Source organism: Dipodomys merriami, unplaced genomic scaffold, assembly GCF_024711535.1.
Source record: "Dipodomys merriami isolate MVZ:Mamm:240054 unplaced genomic scaffold, mDipMer1.0.p SCAF_360, whole genome shotgun sequence".
NCBI classification, from domain to species: domain Eukaryota; kingdom Metazoa; phylum Chordata; class Mammalia; order Rodentia; family Heteromyidae; genus Dipodomys; species Dipodomys merriami.
Genome location: NW_027205160.1, coordinates 974,561 through 998,824, shown reverse-complemented (window position 1 = coordinate 998,824; position 24,264 = coordinate 974,561). Strand labels below are relative to the sequence as shown.

General features: G+C 38.1%; 1 long non-coding RNA gene across 16 annotated transcripts in view; it reads left to right on the top strand.

Annotated features, from left to right (window-relative positions):
* The first annotated feature begins 2,357 nt into the window (after nucleotides 1–2,357).
* Nucleotides 2,358–24,264, top strand: part of LOC138804405 (uncharacterized) — a 44,264-nt gene continuing 22,357 nt past the window's right edge. For 8 of the 16 annotated variants that reach the window (XR_011365241.1, XR_011365239.1, XR_011365249.1 and 5 more), the window contains exons 1-5: nucleotides 2,358–2,531; nucleotides 18,212–18,413; nucleotides 18,673–18,812; nucleotides 18,907–19,056; nucleotides 23,572–23,654. This is a non-coding gene — a long non-coding RNA (uncharacterized lncRNA). Of the gene's footprint in view, nucleotides 2,532–4,051; nucleotides 4,107–15,515; nucleotides 15,548–18,211; nucleotides 18,414–18,672; nucleotides 18,813–18,906; nucleotides 19,057–23,571; nucleotides 23,655–24,264 lie in introns of those variants that run through there. The other 8 variants (XR_011365243.1, XR_011365238.1, XR_011365244.1 and 5 more) reach the window with 8 other exon arrangements.

Genomic DNA, 24,264 nt, shown 5'->3' with positions numbered 1-24,264 from the left:
GTGGCGCTGTGGCTCAAGTGGTAGAGTGCTAGCCTTGAGCTGAAGAGCTGAGGGACCGTGCCCAGGCCTAGAGTTCAGGCCCCATGACCGGATTCCCCCCACCAAAAAAAATGAATAATCTTGGGGGACTTACTGGCTCTGAATTGCTGTGGATGGCTTTAGGATATATTGTACTCTGACTCTTCCCATCACACTTTAACTAGACCTTACTTGCTTGGCACAGAGCATGAAGACTTTATGCTGGTTGTTGAGTATTTATCAACGACTTCTAGAATCTTACCAAAAATCATATGTGTCTTCTGAAATTGAACATGACATTGTAATCATTAATATGATTTACATGATGAAGTTAATAATAGAACTAATTTTATTTCTATATATGTTGACATACTCTGCTAATTCATAGATTAATTCCAAAGAAGGTGTACATAGTTTTGTTAGATTAACAATATGTGACTAAATTTAGAATTTCAAAGGCTAATAGAGTCTTAATATTAAGATCCATAGCAGTTGAAAGCTACTTATTATTGTATTTTTAAAAATAGTATTTTTAGACATATATAATGGACTTTTAGAAAAGGCAAAAACCACAGAAAACCAATGTTTTCTAAAACACACACACACACACACACACACACACACACACACACGAATGTTTTACCTATTTATGCAAATCTAACTCCGTAAGTTTAAATAGTGACTTACTTATATTTTTAATGCTGGATTACGGAATTTGAATTTCAAGAAATTTGAACAGGATGAAATGACTAAATTTTGTAGAGGTAAATGTTATATTCTCTATTTAGAACTGTTAACTATCTCACTCACTGTGGAGCAGAATAATTTTACTTAGCACCAAGTATCAAAAATATCCTGGGCTTACCCATACAGTAAATGTGCACTCAAGTTACAAAAATGAGTCTAATAGGTGAAAGGGATGGCATCAGGTTCAACCCAACAATAGCTTTTAGTGAAGAAGTATAAGGTTGTCTCAGAATATTCAGAGGAATGAAATCAAGATAGGAAGAAATTTCCTATTGTGCTATAGGAAACGAAGCTAAAATTTTATGTTTTCTGAAACTCTAGGAAAACAAAGTTATAGAACACGATATATGCTTCAAATGGCAAGATTCAATCAGTAGATAGAAGCTCTCAGGGAATGGATTATATAGCTCTTTCAAAATAGTCTGACACTAGAACATTGAGGAAGTAATTAGGTTGGCAAAAGATTAGAGATTTCCCTGATATTATTGCTTCCATAGTGTGTAGTTCAATTTTAGGAAAATGTATTGAACATCTATAACATCTCTTCTAAATTTATGATTATAGGCTCGTAAACGTAGAATTAGGTGCATTAACTAATAGTTTTAATTAGGTGACAATCAAAGGACAAGGGAAAATTTTGGAAGGAACTTGGAAATAGTACTGAGGAGAAATGAAACAAAATATTATTAAAATGAGTTTTAAGAGTTTTCTTGAGCATAGTCTGACCTTGCTGTGGAATTTTCTTGAGAGCTATTTGCCTACTTTATGGATATCCACCAATGTGCAGCCATGGGTAAGGTTTTGAGGATAGATGTGTTTGAAATGGGATACATGAAGAAAAGTCTAACTACAGGACTATTAACACCATCTCTTATTTGTATACGCATCCTATGTGCCTTCTATATGTAACACCTAGGATATTATAGTAGTGAAATAATTCAGTGAGACTGTAAGAATTTCTTGTATGCCAGAAAAGTTCTACACTGAAATTGGCTTTGTCTTCTAGAGTAGTGTAGACAATAGTTTTCACTCATAATTTCTTTTGGGGGGGAGGAGAGGGTCCGGTCATGGGACCTGAACTCTGGGCCTGGACGCTGTCCCTCAACTCTTCAGCTCAAGGCTACTGCTCTACCACTTGAGCCACAGTGCCACTTCCGGCTTTTTTCTTTTTGCTTATGTGGTGCTGAGGAATCGAACACAGGGCCTCATGAATGCAAGGCAAGTGCTCTACCACTGAGCCACCTTCCCAGCCCCTTCACTCATAATTTCTTTGAGGTTGATTTTAATTCAAGTTTCATTAATCCGTCATTCTAAAAGGAAGGATTTTCTTTCTTCAATTGAGATATGTCACAGTGCTCTAATTTACTTGGTTTTTTATTAACTTGTGAAGAAAGAGGGCAAACAAATGTTTCAATATTAGTTTCAATAGTTAAACATTATTAAACTGGTTGCATTAATTTACATTCATTAATAGCAAATGCTTTTATTGCAAGCCATGCATTTTCTAATTAGGAATCTGAGGTTAATATGTTACTTAGGACTTAGGTAGGGATTTTAAATTTTATTAACTGCTTAATTCATCCTATTCTCTGGCTACAGTTGCCTTTCAAAGGTTTAGAACCAGAAGCTGTGACTGTTTTCTATGGAGGGACACTAGTCACTCACCTACTTAGAACGTCGAATAGAACTGTTTTCTATTGTGGTTGGAACAGTGTTGGCCTTTGATGCTGACATTACTGTGACCTTTGGAAATCATGTTAAGTGAGGTAAGGCAAGAACAAAAAAGCAAATGCTGCATAATCTCACTCGTGGTAGGACTTAAATGTTCAGAAATTGAGAATAGAACAGTGATTTTATAAGAAATAGAAGTTAGGAATGGGAATGGAGAGATGGAAAAATATTGCTCCGTATGTAGAGAGTTATAATTCAGTAGAAGTAACTTGTAGTGTTCATGGTAGACTGACTACGGAAATATATACATGTTTCCAAAAGAGCAATGAGAGGAGTTTGATTGCTTTAACAGAAAGAAAGTATAACTATTTGAGGATATAGGGTTACTCTCATTGTTGGCATACAGAAAAGCCACGGAATTTTGAGGGTTAATTTATATACCTTTCCATTTTGCCAAAGTTTCAGATCAGCTCGAATAACTTGAGGGTGGAGTCTAGGGGATTATTTAAATACAAGATCATGTCATCTACTAAGAGGAAGAGTTTTTCTATTTAGATCCCCTTAAAGTTTGCATCTTGTTTTATTGTTCTAGCTAGGTATTCTAATATTATACTGAAGAGGAATGGAGAGAGTGGACAATCTGTCTCCTTCCTGAAATTTGAGGAAATGGCTTTACTTTTGCCATTAAGTATAATACTAGTTATAGTATAAGTTATAATGTAAGTTTGTCATACACAGCTTTTCTTATATTGAGGAATGTTCATTCCATGGATTCCTAGTTTCTGCAGAGCTTTCTTAATAAAGTGGTGTTGGATCTTGTCAAATCTTTTTTCTGCATCTATTGAGATTACTATGTAATTCTTATCCTTGCTCCTGTTGATGTGATGTATTACATTTATTGTTTTGTGTATATTGAACCAACTTTGCATCCATGGAATGAATCCTGTTTGATCATAGTGTATGATTTTTTTGATGAATTGTTGAAGTTGATTGGCCAGGATTTTGTAGTTTTGCATTAATGGTCATCTGAGAAATGGGTCTTGAGTTCTGTTTCTTTGATGATTCCCTGTCTGTTTTGAGGATGAGGGTTGTGCAGGCTTCCTAGAATGAGATTAGTAGTGAACTTTCATTTGCATTGAAGAGTTGGAGTAGTATCAATTGAGTTCTGCTTCAAAGGCCTTGTAGAATTCAGCTGTGAATGCATCTAGTCCTGGACTTTTCTCTTACTCTCCAGTTTTGAATTTATTTATTTTTAACATCCTGCAGCATGGAGAGCTGCTGCTGCCATGCCGCAGAGGGTGGGGCCACCTCTGGCTCTGTTTACTCTGTGAAGAAAGTTGCCCTGCCTTGGATGGTCCTTCCCCCATCTGGAAAGGTCAACTTTCCCCAGTATGGAGCTGAGTGCCAGTGGTTGGGTTGCTTTGCACTGTTGAATGGCTCAGCAGTGTCTAATTCTAAGGCCTGAGGTATCTACTGGCTGCCCTGGCTCCGTCTTTGCCAATATGAAAGATGACATTCTTCTGGGATGATAGGGGAAGAGCTACCTTCCAAACTCTGTTTTGTGAGAAGGAATGGGAATGCCTTTTTGGGTACTTACCTTCCCTTGGTTTTTCAGGCTATCTGTGATCTGCGTCCATCTGTGGTCAGCAGGATGAAGATTTTTGCTCCTGGTAAATTCAGACTGGTAGTGAATAGAAGCTGCTTGCACTCTGTTTCTGTCACCTTTTCCTCAGGCTCGGTCTACTGTTATGTTGGCAGCCACAGCCACTGCCACCTCGGTCACTGGTGTATGCTCAAATCTGCCTCCTTAAACAGGCTGCCTGAAATTTTCCTCTCTGGCCAAACTCTCTGTACTATGATGGCTCACTTGGGTGACTCTGAGCCTTGGATTTTTCACTGGAACACTAAAACTGGTTTCTTCATGATATCTCAGTTAGCTCCTAGGTGCGCCTCTGCAATCTTTGAAGTCCAAATTTTTTTTTAATTTTTTTATTGTGAAAATACTGTACAGAGGGGTTACAATTACATGGGTAAGATAGTGAGTACATTTCTTATCAATCATTGTAGCCTCCTCCTTTGTTTACCTTTCCCATCCATACCCATCCTCTCTCTCCCCCCAATTCTCCCCCCCCCAAGTTGTAAAGTTCGTTTTCTACATGACAACTTGTACTTCTCATTGTTGCAACAGGTCCACCTGTATCCTTATTTAAACAACTTGTTTTTCCCCTTCCCCTCCACAAACTATACCGACATCAAATACAGTGAAAGCAGGGTTTATACTGTGGGGGAGGGACATACAAAGCAACAAAGAAATAATCTTATATATGCATTAGAAACAAATGGATGAAAGAAAAAAACATTAAAATACATATCTAAGGGTTCATTTTCCTCACATCATATTATCTGACCTTTTCTGCTTCACTCATACATATACTAGATATTACAAATAAGGGAAACCATGGGACCTATGTTTTTTTGGGCTTGGCTTACTTCACTTAATATAAGTTTTTTCCAAGTCTTTCCATTTCCTAACAAATGGGGCAATGCCATTCTTTCCGATGGAGGCATAGAATTCCATTGTGTATATATACCACATTTTCTTGATCCATTCCTCTGCTGAGGGGCATCTGGGTTGGTTCCATATCTTAGCTATGGTAAATAATGTTGCAATAAACATAGTTGTGCTGGTAGCTTTAGTGTGGTCTTGTTTGTGAGCATTTGGGTAAATGCCCAAATGTGGGATTGCTGGGTCATAGGGGAGCTCTATGTGAAGTCTTTTGAGGAACCTCCATACTGCTTTTCAAAGTGGTTGAACAAGCTTACACTCCCACCAACAATGCAGTATGGTTCGCTTCTGTCCACATCCCCTCTAGCATCTGTTGTTGTTAGAGTTCTTGATTTTTGCCATTTTAACTGGAGTGAGGAGAAAACCAGCAAGACCACAAAAAAGGCCAAGACACTGCACCCAAACTGAGAATCCAAGAACCATAGGAAGAACCCAGTTTTTGCAGCCCCCAAGAAGGTGGATAACATGGCAGGAACTCCCAAATACCTCTCAGTCCTATCTATCAACATTAACGGACTTAACGATCCAATTAAGTGACATAGACTGTCTAGTTGGATTAAAAAACAAGATCCTTCTATCTGCTGCCTTCAGGAGTCACATCTTGCCCATAAAAACAAACACATTTTCAATGTTAAAGGCTGGAGAAAAATCTACCAAGCAAACGGCCCCCATAAACAGGCGGGAGTTGCAATCCTAATATCAGATAAAATAGACTTAAAATTAAAATTTGTGAGAAGAGATAAAGAAGGTTGCCACATACTAATTAAGGGATCTCTCCTTCAGGAGGATATTACAATTTTAAATATCTATATGCCAAACAACGGAGCACCCAAATTTATCCAAGAAACACTACTTTCCCTCAAATCCCACATAGATCCAAAGACATTAATTGTTGGGGATTTTAACACACCACTCTCCTCACTAGATAGATCAACTTGGCAAACACTCAACAGAGAAACCACAGATCTAAACAACTGCATAGATCAACTAGATTTAACAGACATCTAACAAATATTTCACCCAACCGCATCAGAATACACGTTTTTCTCAGCAGCACATGGAACGTTTTCTAAAATAGACCACATTTTAGGCTACAAAGCAAACTTGTCTAAATTCAGAAACATTGAAGTTATTCCTTGCATTCTCTCAGACCACAAGGGAATAAAATTAGAACTCAACACCAAAAGCCACCAAAGAAAGTCCGGTAACACATGGATGTTGAACAACACACTGCTGAATCATGAGTGGGTCATGGAAGAGATTAGAAAGGAAATTCACAGGTTAATGCTATTCAACAAAAATGAGCACACAAATTACCAGCTCTTCTGGGACACAGGAAAGGCAGTACTCAGAGGCAAGTTTATAGCTCTGAGTTCCTACATCAACAAATTGGAGAGATCTGAAACCAACAATTTAATGAGACATCTGAACCTCCTTGAAAAAGAGCAGCAAGATAATCCCCAATCCAGTAGACAGAAAGAAATAATTAAAATTAAATTAGAATTAAATGAATTAGAATCCAAAAAAACTATAGAAAGAATCAACAAAACAAAGAGTTGGTTCTTCAAAAAAATTAACAAAATTGAAGTCTAAACATTTTTTTTGATTAAAAAGCAACTTCAGGAGAAGATATAGATGTATGAATATATGTATATGTATATATGTGTGTATACATGTATATATGTATATATACACACATGTTTATGTATGTATGCACATATACACACGTTTATGCATGCATGTATATATGTATATAACATATATCCATGTATGTATAACATATATACATGTATATAACACATGCAACATATATGTAGATATACATACATAATATATAACATGTATATACATGCATATGTTGTATATGTATACATGTATATGTATATGTATGTATATATATGGAAGTGGTGCTGTAGCTCAAGTGGTAGAGTGCTATCCTTGAGCTGAAGAGCTGAGGGACAATGCCCAGGCCCAGAGTTCAAGCTCCACGACCGACCAAAAAAAAAAGAAAGAAAGTAAAAATGACTTGTACATTTACAGGACACTCACAGTCTGCAGTTTATGTTTATATATATCGAAATCCCCTTCTGAGAATATAGTGAAAGAACCAAGATATGGGAATTTAGTTTTCTTCTTTCTTCTGTTAGATAATATAGTAGCTTTCAAGTCTCTTACAGTTCAGAATACTCTGAATAAGTGAGAGAACATCTAAAGATAAAAATTACTAGAATGAAAGCAACTGGTTTTTCAATGTGTGTGTGTGTAAGTGTGTGTACTTGTGCACATAGTGGTGTGTATCATGCATTAAGCATGTTAGAAAGTACAGACATAGCTGGTGCTTGGACAGCAAGCCTTCTGACCTCTGAAATAACAGTGTTGCTGTGTTCGTTCACCTGACAAACTTCCTTCTGTTTGGTTTAAGAATAAGCACCTTGCTAGATTCGTTTAGGTCTTTCCATGTCACCTAGCTGTTTCATTTGTATCACTGGCTAAATGTCACGCTGAGCTGCTGAAACCTGCCTGTGTTGCATTACATTCTGTACCCTTTCATTCCATATACCTAGTTTATAAGTGGTTAGTAAATTTCAGGTACTACTGATTCATTCTGTGCAGCCAGAGGTGAAAAGTTTAAACTCTGGAATCTTTGTGAAATAGATGGTCATTCAAAAGGCAGTTTTAAATCTTTTATGCAAAGCTAAAAGATTAAGCCATTACTAGAATAGCATCAAATTGATAAAGGACCTCCCCAAACTGTAGTAAATAGCTTTTTCACTGTTTTATGATATAGGCGACTCTGAGTTCCTGTGTGTAGCCTGTGCTGACCTGGTAGATAGGTAAACATTTATTACTGGGTTTTTTTTCAGTTCCAATTAGGATGAAGAGACATTGATCTGTTAAGTTTATCTTAACCTGTCAAGTCTCCAGCTGACAAAGATATATCTGGATGGAAACTCTTTCCTCTGTTTATGTGAAGTTCTCACTTTGCATATTCTATAAACCAATACAGTCAACCCTATGTCACTTAGTTCCTGTTTCTTCTCTTTTTATTTTTATTTTTATTTTATTTTATTTGAGAACATACTGTACAGAGGGGCTACAATTACATGGGCAGGATAATGCATACATTTCTTACCAAGCATTGCAGCCTCCTCCTTTGTTTACCCTTCACCTCCCTTCCCCGCCTCCCCCCTCCCCCCACCCAATTATACCCCACTCCCCCCACCCAATTATACCCCCCTCCCCCCCCACACCGACATTGTAAAGCTGGTTTTGACATGACATTTTGTACTTCTCATTGTTGCAACAGGTCCACCTGAATCCTTAAACGACTTGTTTGTCCCCATCACCTCCACATGTTATACTGACATCAAATATAGTGAAAGCGGGGGTTACACTGTGGGGGAGGGACATACAAAGCAACAAAGAAATAATCTTATAAATGCGTTAGAAACACATGCATGAAAGAAACGAAAACATTAAAATACATATTTAAGGGTTCATTTTCCTAACATCACATTATCTGACCTTTTCCGCTTGACTCATACCTATACTAGATATTGCAAATAAGGGAAACCATGGGACCTATGCTTCTTTGGGCCTGGCTTACTTCACTTAATATAATTTTTTCCAAACCTTTCAATTTCCTAAAAAATGGGGAAATGTCATTCTTTCTGATGGAGGCATAGAATTCCATTGTGTATATATACCACATTTTCTTGATCCATTCATCTACTGAGGGGCATCTGGGTTGGTTCCATAACTTAGCTATGGTAAATAATGCTGCAATAAACATAGTTGTGCTGGTAGCTTTAGTGTGGTCTTGTTTGTAAACATTTGGGTAAATGCCCAAAAGTGGGATTGCTGGATCATAGGGGAGATCTATGTGAAGTCTTTTGAGGAACCTCCATACTGCTTTCCAAAGTGGTTGAACAAGTTTACATTCCCACCAACAATGAAGTAAGGTTCCTTTCTGTCCACATCCCCCCCAGCATCTGTTGTTGTTAGAGTTCTTGATTTTTGCTGTTCTAACTGGAGTGAGGTGATATCTCAATGTTGTTTTGATTTGCATTTCTTTTATGGCTAGGGATGTTGAACATTTCTTCATGTGTCTATTGGCCATCCTTGTTTCTTCTTCAGAGAAGCTTCTCTTTAAGTCTTTCGCCCACTTATTTATTGGGCAGTTGTTTCTTTGAGGATTTGTTGTTGGGTGGTTTAATTTTTTGAGTTCCAAGTATATTTTAGATATGAGACCCTTGTCCGTTGTATGGCTAGTAAAGATCTTCTCCCAAACGGTGGGCTTTCTATTGATCTTGCTAGCTATGTCATTTGCCCTGCAGAAGCTCTGCAACCGTATACAATCCCATTTGTCCAATCTTTCTTTGATTTGTTGTGCTTCCGGGTCTCTATTCAGAAAATTTCGGCCTGAGCCAAGGAGACCTAAGGTTTCTCCTATTCCATCCTGTAATGTTTTCAGAGTGTCTGCTTTGAGTTCAAGGTCTTTGATCCATTTGGAGTTGATTCTGGTGCAGGGTGATATATAAGGATCTAGCTTTAGTTTTCTACATGTAGTTAACCAATTTTGCCAGCACCATTTACTGAAGAGGCTGTCTTTCTTCCATTCTATTGTTTTAGCTTCCTTATCGAAGATTAGATGGCTATAGCTCTGTAGGTTCATTTCTGGGTTTTCAATTCTATTCCATTGGTCCTGAGGTCTGTTCTTATGCCAATACCAAGCTGTTTTGATTACTATGGCTTTATAGTAGAGTTTGAAATTTGGTATTGATATTCCTCCAGCAGTGTTCTTTCCGTTGAGGAGCGTTTTTGCTATTCAGGGTCTTTTATTGTTCCATATGAATTTTTGGATTGCCTCCTCTATTTCCTTGAAGAATGAGGGTGGAATTTTGATAGGTATCGCATTGAATTTGTAGATAGCCTTGGGAAGTATTGCCATTTTCACGATGTTAATCTTGCCAATCCAGGAGCATGGGAGGTTTTGCCATTTTTTAAGTTCTGTGTTGATTTCCTTTTTCAAGATTTTAAAGTTTTCATCATAGAGGTCCTTCACTTCTTTGGTTAAGTTAATTCCTAGGTATTTTATTTTTTGTGGGGCTATTACGAATGGAGTTGCTTTCCTAATTTCAGCCACACTTTTCTCATTGTTGGCATATAGAAAAGCCATTGATTTTGGGGGGTTAATTTTATAACCTGCTACTTTGCCAAAGTTTTGAATCAGCTTGAGTAATTTGGGAGTGGAGTCTATGGGATTCTTTAAATACAAGATCATGTCATATGCAAAGAGGGAGAGTTTTATTTCTTCTTTCCCTATTTGGATCCCCTTTATGTCTGCATCTTGTCTTATTGCTGTAGCTAGGCATTCTAATACTAGATTGAAGAGAAGTGGAGAGAGTGGGCATCCTTGTCTTGTTCCTGAGTTAAGAGGAAATGGCTTTAGTTTTTCACCATTGAGTATAATGCTGGCTGTAGGTTTGTCATATACAGCCTTTATTGTATTGAGGAATGTTCCATGGATTCCTAATTTTTCCAGAACCTTCATCATAAAGGGGTGTTGGATCTTGTCAAATGCTTTTTCTGCATCTATTGAGATAACCATGTGGTTCTTATTCTTGCTCCTGTTGATGTGATGAATAATATTAATTGATTTGCATATATTGAACCAGCTTTGCATCCCTGAAATGAATCCTGTTTGATCATGGTGTATGATTTTTTGGATGAATTGTTGAAGTCGATTGGCCAAAATTTTGTTGAGAAGTTTTGCATCAATGTTCATCAAAGAAATGGATCTATAGTTCTCTTTCTTTGATGAGTCCCTGCCTGGTTTTGGGATGAGGGTTATGATGGCTTCATAGAATGTGTTCGGTAGTGAGCTTTCTCTTTCAATTTCATTGAAGAGTTGGAGGAGTATTGGTGTGAGCTCTGCTTTGAAGGCCTTGTAAAATTCCGCTGTAAAACCATCTGGTCCTGGACTTTTCTTAGCTGGGAGGTCTCTTATTGCTGTTTCTATTTCAATGCTTGATATGGGCCTGTTAAGCTGGTTTAACTCATCTTGGTTTAGTTTTGGCATGTCAATATTTGCTAGGAAAAGGTCCATTTCTGTCAAGTTCTCAAACTTATTAGCATAACGTTTTGAGAAGTATTCCCTTATAATGTTCTGAATCTTGGTTGTTTCCGTGGTGATGTTTCCATTCTCATCTCTGAGTTTATTAATTTGGGTGTGTTCTCTCCTTTTTCTGATAAGGTTTGCTAAGGGTCTATCAATTTTGTTAAGTTTTTCGAAGAACCAACTCTTTGTTTTGTTGATTCTTTCTATAGTTTTTTTGGATTCTAATTCATTTAATTCTGATTTAATTTTGATTATTTCTTTCCGTCTACTGGATTGGGGTTTATCTTGCTGCTCTTTTTCAAGGAGGTTTAGATGTGTCATTAAATTGTTAGTTTCCGATCTCTCCAATTTGTTGATGTAGGAGCTCAGAGCTATAAACTTTCCTCTGAGTACTGCCTTTGCTGTGTCCCAGAGGAGCTGGTAATTTGTGTGTTCATTTTTGTTGAATAGCATGAACATTTGAATTTCCTTTCTAATCTCTTCCATGACCCACTCATGATTCAGCAGTGTGTTGTTCAGCCTCCATGTGATACCGGACTTTCTTTGGTGGCTTTTGGTGTTGAGTTCTAATTTTATTCCCTTGTGGTCAGAGAGAATGCAAGGTATAACTTCAATGTTTCTGAATTTAGACAAGTTTGCTTTGTGGCCTAACATGTGATCTATTTTAGAAAACGTTCCATGTGCTGCTGAGAAGAACGTGTATTCTGATGCTGCTGGGTGAAATGTTCGGTAAATGTCTGTTAAGTCTAGTTGATCTATGCAGCTGTTTAGATCTGCGGTTTCTCTGTTGAGTTTTTGCCGAGTTGATCTATCTAGTGGGGAGAGTGGTGTGTTAAAATCCCCAACAATTAATGTCTTTGGATCTATATTGGATTTGAGGGAAAGTAGTGTTTCTTTGATAAATTTGGGTGCTCCATTGTTTGGCGAATAGATATTTAGAATTGTAATATCCTCCTGAAGGAGAGATCCTTTAATTAGTATGTAGCGACCTTCTTTATCTCTTCTCACGAATTTTAATTTGAAGTCTATTTTATCTGATATTAGGATTGCAACTCCCGCCTGTTTATGAGGGCCGTTTGCTTGGTAGATTTTGTTCCAGCCTTTAACCTTGAAAATGTGTTTGTTTTTACGGGCAAGATGTGACTCCTGCAGGCAGCAGATAGAAGGGTCTTGTTTTTTAATCCAACTAGACAGTCTATGTCGCTTAATTGGAGAGTTCAGTCCGTTAACGTGAAGAGATAGGACTGAGAGGTATTTGGGAGTTCCTGCCATGTTATCCACCTTCTTGGGGGCTGTGAAATCTGGGTTCTTCCTAAGGTTCTTGGATTCTCAGTTTGGGTGCAGTTTCTTGGCCTTTGTTGCGTTCTTGTTGGTTTTCTATGTGTAGGACATCTTTAAGAATCTTTTGCAGGGCTGGTTTGGTGGAGATGTATTGTTTCAATTTTTCTTTGCTATGGAAGGTTTTTATTTGGCCTTCAGTTATGAAGGAGAGTTTAGCTGGGTACAGTATTCTTGGTTGATAGTTGTTTGTTTTTAGGGCATGGCATACGTCATTCCAGGCTCTTCTTGCTTTGATTGTCTCTGCTGAGAAATCTGAGGTAATTCTAATTCGTTTCCCTTTATAGGTGATTAACCTTTTCTCCTTGACAGCTTTAAGGATCTTTTCCTTGGTCTGGGTTGATCCTGTGTGGATTATAATGTGACGGTGGGATGTCCTATTCTGGTCTGGTCTATTTGGGGTTCTAAAAGCTTCTTGTATCTGAATAGGCCTCTCTTTTTGTATGTTTGGGAAGTTCTCTGCTAGGATCCTGTTAAACAAATTTCCTAGACCATTAACTTCTGTTTCTAGGTGCTCCTCTACACCCATTATCCTTAGATTGGGCCTCCTGATGGTGTCTTCCAGGTGTTGGATAGACCTATCATATTTCTTGGACTTGTCTTGGATGGTTGTATGTTCTTTCTCTATAATATCTAGGCTGTCTTCAATCCCTGAGATTCGATCTTGTGCATGGTCTAACCTGTTGTCAAGACTCTCTACTTTGTTTTTTATCTCTTTTCCTTCTAATTGGTCAGCTTTGATGGCTTCAAGTTCTTTGTTGAAGCTCTGTTTTAGGTCTTGTATGAATTTCTTTACTTCCTTAATTTGGTGTTCAGTGTTTGTTCTCAAATCACTTAGTTGATTGGTTATGGTTTCTTTGGACTCCCATTCCTTCTGTTGGGTTCCATTCAGCATTCCCTTTGTGGTCTCCCTGACTTCCTTCAGCTCTTTGTTAATGGATTCCATGAATGTCTTTAGTGATCTTTGTGTATTCTCTACCTGGTCTCTTAATTCGTGAATTACTCTTTGATTAGTTTCCTCCCTTCTGTGGGATTCCTGCAGTTCTCTTTGAGTGTTCTCTGCCTGCTCACGCCATTCCTCCCTTTCTCTTTGAGTATTCTCAAGTTGTTCACGCAAATCCTGTATCAGTTTTTGAGAAGCTTCCTCACGCTTATGATATTCCTGTATAATCTTCTGGGATGCCTCCTCTCTCTCCCTATCACGCTCATACAGAGTCCTTTGTACATTGTCAAACTTCTCATTTATCATGTTTGCTCTTAGTGTTTGTAGAGCTATTTGGGAACTCTCCTCTGGATTATTCTTTATCTGTTCTAATCCCTGATTATCAAGGTTGGGAATTGAGATACCCGAATTTGCCATTTTTCTTGTGTTTTTCCGGCTTACTCGGCCCATTTGAGATAAAGATTGCACCAGTTTTGTGCTAGAACACTATCTTAAGGCAACCATCAACCAAAGTTTGCATTTGTACAGTCAATAGTCTACAGATACAATCTAGTTCAACAGATACATCTATTCAACATCAAACGACTATATGTTAAAGGACTTCGAACCGCAGAAAAGAATTTGGAAAACCAGAAATTATTAGGATTAGGGAGAGATGTGGGTAAAAAATAGGAATAGATTGGTGTGGGGAGGCACAGGGAGAGTTAACTATGTCCTAATCACAGTGCAGGAAATGAGTTGGGTAGGAAGCAAGTAGAGAGAGAGAGAAAAAGAAGAGACGGAAAGGGGAATAAAGAGAGACTAGAAAAAGAATAGAAATGTAAAAATTAATGTTATTATAGAGGTTAAAAGACCGTCTATTTAGAGAGGAATGTGAATATGTTCAGAGAAGGGGAGGGACATAGAGGAGTTGTGAAAAGCTTTAAGGATGGGAACGGGAGAAGAATATATCAGAAGTTCAGTAGAGCTAGATAAAAAACAAAAAGATAATTAAGAAAGAAAGAAAAAGAGAAAGAAGACAAGAAAAGAAAGGAAAACTCTTATTCACGTATTCCTAAAATAAAAATTATAAGATGAGAAAAAAAAAAGGTTACTGGAAAACAATTATTTTTTCAGAAGAGGCAAAGATTAAAGATTAATAAAAGTTTTAGAAGGGAAAAAAATTTATATATATATATATATATATATATATATATATATATATATATATATGGAAACAAAAAACAAAAAACAAGCAAAAAAAAAGAAAAGAAGAAGAAGAAGAAAAAAAGAAAAAAGAAAGAAAAAGAAAAAAAAAAGAAAAAGAAAAAGAAAAAAAAGTATTTTGATTTTTTTTTGGGGGGGGGAGGAGTGGGAAGAATCCTGTATCTCCCTTTTGTCTGCAACCAGTCTCTTGTTGGAGTCTCTGGTCAGCTTGAGGTCCTGTGGCTTGATTGGTTTCTTAAGTCGGTTGGTTGGAAGAGGCAGAAAAATGCTCTGCTTTACCCAAGATTTTGAGATCCCCCTCCCAGGTTAGTTTTCTGGGAGGGTGGTCTGCTTTGAGAGTCACAAAAGAGGGGGATGTGGTGATGAGGCTAGGTTCTGGGTAGAGTTGAGGCCTTTCAATATACAGTAGCTTTTCCCTGGGGCTATTTTGTGATAAAGCTCACAGCGCCCAGCCTGGAGCCATTCTCAGGGTTTCTGTTTTTCAATTGATTGTCGAGGCTGCTAGAGGGAGGGGCAGCCTCTGGCTCTGGTTACCCAGTGAAGCAAGGCACTCCGATGGCTGGAGCCTGAGCTGGGTGACTTTTCCCTGGATGGAGCTGAGTCTGGCAGGTCACTTCGCCGTTAAGTTCTTGTGACCTGCTAAATGACTCATTTTATTCCAAGGCCTGAGGTGGAGCTAGCAGCTCCTCCGAACTTTGTCGGTATCCAAGATGCAGATCACCGGTGCTGGGGGGGGAGGGGTGGCCTTCCCTCCTCTGCTCCCTGAGGAGTGAGGATGTCGGGCTTGTACTCACGCCGAGTCTTGGATCCTGGGTCGTCTCTGGTCTGCAAACAGCAGGATGAAGTTGTTCGCTCCTTGTCGGTTCTTGTTGGTGTTGAGTAGAATCCGCTCGTCCGCTGCGTCTGGCTCCTTCGTCCCCGACTCTCTGTGTCTCAGGTATGTCTCCGTGGCGGTGGTCGCCGCCGCCGCGGCGCCACCGCCGGAGCGGCAGCTGCTGCGTTTCCTTGGTGCCGCGGCCCTGCCGCCGGAGCGGCAGCTGCTGCGTTTCCTTGGTTTCCCCTCTCTTGTCTAACTCTCTGTCCTGTGATGACACACTTGGTGTGATTCTCTGGCTTAGGACTGTTCACTGGAACTCTAAAACTCCTTTCTATGCGAGAGCTTGTTCAGATTCCAGCTTCTCCTCCGCCATCTTCCCTTAACATCTCTCTTTAAATCTTTAGCCCACTTATTTATTGGACAGTTGTTTCTTTGAAGATTTTTTGTTGGGGGACAATCCCCCTTTTTAAAATCTTTTACTTGAAAAAATCTGTGAAATGTTGGTAGAATTTGCAACATTCTAATATAGGCTGATAATAGTTTTGATTATAAACAAAATGGGGTGATTATAATTTTGTACTATATTGTAATATGCTGTATATAATATGGTTATGTCAGTGTGTTTTACAAAGCCAAAATTAAGGTATTAACAGAAGTAGTGAAGTAGTATAATGAACCACATCTCTCAGCTAACATGAAGACTTAACTATCTTTTAGGACTTAACTCTTGGTTAACCTTCCTCTCTACCCTATCACTTCCCTTCACCTGGCTTCTGCCATGTAACAAATTACCCAAATCCTAGCAGTTTAAAACAACTATTTGCTCATAATTTTATGAATCAGAAATTCAAGACAGGTATTATTTAATACTTTAGTGAGTTTCTAGAGAATGGCTATCAGATATTTTCTGGGCTACATCATCTGAAAGCTTTGTCAGCATAGATGTACATAATGGAGCGTTTGAGGTTCTGGATCACTAATGCTGGCTGATACACACTGTGATGACTGAAAGCCCTATGTGTAATCATCTAAAGACTTATTTACTCACAGTGTAGTATCTGTGCTGAACTAGACAGAGATCATTCTTTTATCTAAACTATTACCATAGGGGCCCTCCAGCTGAGGTGGGGAACAACTAATGCCTTTTGTTTGCTGTTCATTTTAGTACAAGGTCTCAATTATTTCTAGTTTCTCAGCTTTTTGTGCACCTGGGACTATAGGAACACCCCTACCATGTTAGGCTCAATCCAGTTTTTTGGTGTGTGTGTGTGTGTGTGTTTATGTGTTTGTGTGTGTGTGTGTGTGTGTGTGTGTGTGTGTGTGTGTGTGTGTGTGTGTGTGTGTGTGTGTGTGTGGGTATGTTGGTCTTAGAGATTAATCTCAGACCTTGGGCACTGTCCCTCAACTATTTTGGTCAGGACTAGTGCTCTACCACTTGAATCACAGCTCTACATCCAGCCATTTGGTGGTTAATTGGAGATCGGGTTCTTACAGACTGGGCTGGTTTAGAATGTTGATCCTTAGATTTCAGTCTCCTAAGTAGCTAAGATTACAAGTTTGAGCTACTGGTGCCTGGTTCCCTTTGGCATGTTTGTGTGGGGCATTAGTGGAAGGGGGTGTAGAGTGGGGTGAGGCAGGGGAGTAGGAGGGCAAGGATGGTAAGGGGAAACAAAGGAGGAGGCAACAATGCTTGATAAGAAACATACTCATTACCTTTACCTTGCTCATGTAATTGTAACCCCTCTGTACAGTATTTTCACAAAAAAAAAACTTATTAATAGCCGGGTGCTGGTGGCTCAGACCTGTAATCCTAGCTACTCAGGAGGCTGAGATCTGAGGATCGCGGTTCAAAGCCAGCCCGGGCAAGAGGGACCGTGAGACTCCTATCTCCAATAAACCACCAGAAAACCAGAAGTGGCTCTGTAGCTCAAGTGGTAGAGTGCTCGCCTTGAGCTGAAGAGCTGAGGGACAGCGCCCAGGCCCAGAGTTCAAGCCCCACGACTGACAAAAAAAAATTAATAAAAGAATTCTTTTTAATCATTCTATAATATGATCTTATGTTCATTGTAGCCAATCCCCATTTGCACATAGGCAAATAGACAGCTGTCTATTGGTTCCTCCATAGTACAGCATTTATACAGGGTTGTACTTCATGGCTGTAAGCACATTCCACTGATGAGAAACCAGTCTTCACCTTATTTCTTTTTTTTTTAATTTAATTTAATTTTATTTGTGAACATACTATACAGAGGGGTTACAATTACATGGGCAGGATAATGCGCACATTTCTTACCAAGCATTGCAGCCTCCTCCTTTGTTTACCCTTCACATCCCTTCCCAGCCTCCCCCTCCCCCCATTCCCAATTCTTCCCCTCCCCTCCCCCCACCCCTGCACCGACATTGTAAAGCTCATTTTCGACATGACAATTTGTACTTCTCATTGTTGCAACAGGTCCACCTGTATCCTTAAACGACTTGTTTTTCCCCATCTCCTTCACAAGTTATACTGACATCAAATATAGTGAAAGCAGGGGTTATACTGTGGGGGAGGGACATACAAAGCAACAAGGAAATAATATTATAAATGCGTTAGAAACACATGCATGAAAGAAAAAAAACATTAAAATACATATCTAAGGGTTCATTTTCCTAACATCACTTTATCTGATCTTTTCTGCTTGACTCATATATATATTATATATTGCAAATAAGGGAAACCATGGGACTTCACATTATTTCTTAACACACTTTTCCTCTGACCTATTTTGTCCTCTCTCCTTAAAGGAAACTGGCAGTCCTTTTTCTGGCAAAAGTCGTGCCCTTGCTCCTGACTCATGGCTTCTCTATCGACTGGGGAATAGGCAAAACTGAGTTCACCTTAGAGAAGCCTGGATAGTGAAGCACAACAAGGAAAGGATTTCTTACTTATGTTTTGTGTTGGATTTTGTGTAGCTGTCCTCCAGCTATGCAAGTATCATGAGAAAAGGTATTTCTTTTTTTGTTACTGAAGTTTTATTATGTTTTGAATATAATTGCTGTAAAAGATGCAGGAGGCATGGTCCTTCCTCCTTCAAATACTGCCTGCTCAGCCTCCACACATTCCCTGGCTGTAGAGTTGTTCAGTGTTGAGGATAACTGAAAAAGATATTTCTGATCTGAAGGTATTACATTGGACTACTGACGTTTCTTTTTTATTTGTTGTTGGTTGTGGGGCCTGAACTCTGGGCCTGGGTGTTGTCCTTCAGCTCTTCAGCTTGAGTGGCTTGAGCCACAGCACCACTTCCAGCTTTTTTCTGCTTATGTGGTGCTGATGAGATGAAACCAGGGACTCATGCATGCAAGGCAAACACTCTACCACTGAGTCAACTTCCCAGACCTATTCAAGGTACTTGATAACACTACTGGAAAACTATAGAAGGTATCTGTGAACATTCTATTCCTTTGTGAATCACCTAACCCATTAGGTTTTCTGTAATTAGTCATAGCATTCTTCAGAGCAAGAAGGAAGATGTGATACTTAACTGTGCCTACCCATAAGAGGTTGCTATTGGGAAGTTTCTTGGGTCTCCTGTTTGGTCTTCTGGGAACACTTTTTCACCAACTTGTTCTTAGACTGTGGATCTGAATAGGTGAGTACCTTCTTTTCCTTCCTTGCTGTGTAACAATGTCAGTCATGTGGGTTGTGTGATATTTTTTTGTGCCTCTTATTTCTTTCTTTCTTTAGTACCATTATTGGGGCTTGAACTAAGGATTGGAAAAGTGTCCCTGAGGTTGTTTGTGTGTGTGTGTGTGTGTGTGTGTGTGTGTGTGTGTGTGTGTGTGTGTGATGTCTAGTTCTCTACCACATGAGGCTTTGAGTAGCTAGGACCATAGGCATGAGCTACCAGCATAGTGTCTCTTTTCCATACAAAACTTTACAGCTCACAAGACTAGAAATAACCTTTGTCTTGGTCATCATTGTTTCTTTAGCCCTTAGCAGAGGCTATGTATATAAAACTGCCTAAAATAATTTGTTAATTGAATTGTGAATGAATAGCTCTCATTTAGTGGTAGCTTATTTGTTTTATTATTTTAACACTGGAATATTTTTCACTATATCAATACTCAGTATAGAATAGTTAAAGAGTGTGTCAGGATATGAGTATAGCAAAGGAACTTCCAAGTTGAATAATTCTAAAGTAATCTGGATTTGAGGTGATTACACAAAGAATAATACAGTATCCCTAATGGTATAGAAGGGCCAGAAAACAGCAAAACAAAAATTTCATGCCTTCTACAATATGCACCAGTCATGTTTTAAGAACTTCTGATGAAGAATAACCAATGTTTGATTTAAAGGCAATTGATTGATTTTTTATTAATAAGTTTTGTTTTTACTGTGAAAATACCATACCAGAGGGGTTACAATTACATGAGCATGGTAATGAGTACATTTCTTATCAAGCATTTACCTCAAGATAAGGACTTAAATTGTTTTTCTTTCTTGCTATTGTTTCTAACATATTTATAAGATGATTGATTTCTAGTTTAGTCTGCCAGTTATAATTTTTTAAAAGCTCCAGAAGCCATTTCAGTTATATATTAATTTCCTTCAAGAATTTTCTACTTTACCTCATTGTTTTTCATATCCAGCTTGGCTTTATAATTAAACTTTATTTTGGGGCCTATTGGCTTTATGCCTAATAAACTTGAAGCACTTTTTATATATCTATGTGAACTTCAACATAGATTTCCTTTTTTCCCCCTCACAGAACTCTGGTGCCTAGACAAATCATGCTAAACAACTTGAAATACATTTTTATCATCTAATCTTTTCTTTTTACTGTGAAAATACTGTACAGAGGGGTTACAATTACATGGGCAAGACAATGAGTACATTTCTTATCAAGTATTGTAGCCTCCTCCTTTGTTTCCCCTTCCCATCCCTTCCCATCCTCCCCCCATCCCCCACCCAATGCTCCCTGCTACCCCCCTGCACCAAAGTTGTAAAGTTCCTTTTCGACATAATTACTTGTACATCTCACTGTTGCAATGGGTCCACCTGTATCCCTATTTAAATGATTTGTTTTTATCCTTTCCCTCCACAAATTATACCGACATCAAATACAGTGAAAGCAGGGGTTATACTATGGGGGAGGGGGACATACAAAGCAACAAAGAAATAATCTTATAAATGTGTTAGAAACAATCGCATGAAAGAAAAAAAACATTTGAATACATATCTTAGGGTTCATTTCCCTAACATCACCTTAATCGACCTTTTCTGCGTGACTCAGACATATACTAGGTATTGCAAATAAGGGATACCATGGGACCTATGTTTCTTTGGGCCTGGCTTACTTCACATAATATAATTTTTTTCCAAGTTTTTCCATTTCCTAACAAATGGGGCAATGTTGTTCTTTCTGCTGGAGGCATAGAATTCCATTGTGTATATATACCACATTTTCTTGATCCATTCATCTACTGTGGTGCATCTGGGTTGGTTCCATATCTTAGCTATAGTAAATAATGCTGCAATAAACATAGTTGTGCTGGTAGCTTTAGTGTGGTCTTGTTTGTAAACATTTGGTTAAATGCCCAAAAGTGAGATTGCTGGGTCATAGGGGAGCTCTATGTGGAGTCTTTTGAGGAACCTCCATACTACTTGCCAAAGTGGTTGAACAAGTTTACAATCCCACCAACAATGCAGTAACGTAATCTTTTCAACATCATAACAATCCTGGTGATTTTTCCAAGTTCTTAGACAGTAACCTACAATTTGACTCTTATTGGCTTTCAATCTATTAGTTTGATTTGTGGATTATAGAGTCATACTTGATATATGTTAAAATCTCAGTTTGTAGAGCTTTCTGTCCAACTAAAATGACTAGAGTTATTTAAGAATCATTCTAGAAAACCAAGTACAGGGATTATGTAATGGAACAACATCCTAAAACATTTTTAACAATGGAAATATGATTTAACTGCATCAAAAATTATTTAACATTATAGAAAAAAACAGAAGTAAGCAAAAGAGTAACTCCTAAATCAGTTATTCTTATTTTAAAGGGGATTAAATTGAGGTTGGAAGCTTGGATTAGTTGGTAGAGCCAATGAGCGAAAGCAGAATATACTGATTTAGAGTTCCAGTCTTGGACATAAAATTAAAAGAAATCAAAGGGATTTGACAACTTAGACAAATTCACCATATAAACAATGAAAAATCACTAGATTTTTTTTAGTGTATCAATTTAGAACCAATTTATAAAGACTGGGTATTGTGTGACAAATTTGTTTGATTTGCTTAACATAGAACAACAATGGATTTTTAACTTTCAATAGATATGTTTTTCTATGCCTTCAACATGATGTATATATTTAAAAGGGCTGTTTACCAGGTCTTTTTACAAAGACTGTCAGGATGAAGTGAGTGTAGTCATTCAAGAAACAAAAGCAAACATGGCCCATTTTCCAATGGTTTTAGAAAAAAAATACAAAGCTCATAACAAAGTTATGCACAACTCCTACATTGGAGAAGAATCAAGATAATTCATAAATATTTATGCTCTACATAATTCAGACTGAAATATTTAATACTACCCAGAAATATTTGTAGTTTAAATTAAAAGTCTGATTTCCCTTTTTCTTTTACTTTGCTCTAAGAATGAACTGAGTAATAAATACATGGAAGTTTTTGGAAAAAAATAGATATAAGTATGTATTTTTATGGGTCTGACTTTTCCATATGCAGTGCAAGAATCCTAAGACCCACCAGCTTAGGAGAAATGGGATCTGTAAGGATCCCATCCAGACAAGTCAGTTGATCTTCTTTCTCCTCTATAGAAGGTTCTGTATACGAACTTCTGAGAGAGTACATAGACTGAGAAGATCTTTCGTTACAAAATATAAGGCAATGTAGTCAGAAAAAACAACTTTTTCCTTCTATTTCATTCCTTTATCATTTCTACCCCAGATGGCTCCCTCATCTATTTATGAACTTGCTACTGAGATAATAAATAAGAATACAAAAGTGGAGCATGTGTTTATTTGAATTTCTTTTCTGTATTTTTAAAAATATTTTTGCTCTCTGAAAGCTTATCTGGATTAGATGTATATAATGGTGCAGTTTTATTACTGGTCATGCATTTTAGGTGCTACATGCTGTGATAATTCAGGCCAAATCTTCACAGATCGAAAGGCTTCATTACTCTCATGTGTGGTCCCTGGACTGGAACAATTAAAGACAAGGACTGGTACCTGTACTGCCTCCATGAAGCCTCTTTACCCTGCCAGTTGGGGAGCTACTAATGCTTTTTTGTTTGCTGTTTGTCTGGCTTATGTTATATTTGGCTAGGCTTATGTTCCTGGGCTCAAGTAATTCTTTCTGCCTCTAATTTTTTAATAGCCTAGATTACAGACATACCCTACCATGCCATACCCCACGCAATTATGATGCATCCCATCTTGGGGTCAATGTGGCAAACCCCATTCTGATACTTGGCCCCAAGAGAGACTACTTACTGGTTCTATATATGCATATAGCTTTTCTGTACACATTACAAAAAAGATATGATGTATGATAGCATTTGTAACATTTCTTGTCATGTTTTGGAGTTCCTGCAGTGCAGCATGTATCAGTGGCTTGTCCCATGATGCTGCTGAGCTTGTGCCACTGATGAGAAGCCACACTCTTCTAAGTCTTACTAAAATACATTTTTCACCCTAAAGTGAATGGGCAATTTCTTTTTGGCAAAATTCCTGCTGATTCTCCGGTTTCATGGCTCTTCCACCCACTTGTCCAAAACTGAACCTACTCTAGAGAGGCTAGACCTTTGAAAACTATGGGGAGAAGCTTCCTTGCTAACAGCAAGTGCAGATAAATGTCTTCTAGCTTACTGAATATTGTCTTATCTCATTATGTCTATAGACCTCCAGCTGCTCCAGGACAGTATAAAAAAGACATCCCTCACCTGAGGTTATAACATGGGATACTCAGGGTTCTTGATCACTACTAGGAAACAAGGCTCTCTGAGACCAATCCATTCCTTTGTGACTCACCTAACTCCTCAGAGATAAAGGGTTTAGACCAAAAGCATCTTTAGAGGAAACAGGAAAGTGCTGATATTCAACTCTACCTATCTAAAGGAAGTTGTTATTCACAGGCTTCCTGGGTTCCTGTAAACTTTCCTTGTCTGTTGGGAAAACTTTTTGTATCAGCTTGCCCTTCAATTGTGGACTTGAATAGGTGAGTACAATTGCTTTGCACCTTGTGGAATTAATGCTATTCTTTACTTGTTTTGTGTGGTAATTGTCTAATGACCCTTTTCTGTAGAAGACTTACAGTTTATAAGACTAGATATAATGTTTTTGCTCAACACTATATCTCTAGCTCTCAGCTCAGCCCAATAGTTCATTCTTGCAATCCTAGCCACTCTGGAGTCTGAGATCCGAGAATTACAATTTAAAGCCAGACTGAGCAGGAAAGCCTGTGAGACCCTTATATCTAATTAACTTATGTAAAAGTCAGAAGTGGCTCAAGTAGTAGAGCTTTAGCTTTAAGCAAAATAGCTCAGGGACAGCACCCAGGCCTGGAATTCAAGCTCCAGTACAGCAGATATACCCATGTCCCCCAACCCACAAAACTGTTCAAAATATATTTGTTAAATGATTAATGAATGAATAGCATTGTATGAGTGATAATTGTTTTATGTTCTTTATTTTGAAAGTGGCATATCATAACTTATATTGATATTCAGTAAAATAATTGAATAATCATTCAGAATAAGAGTAGCAAAATAACTTCCATGATTAGTGATTTCTGAATGTAGCTGTAGGTTGAGGTGATAACACATCTC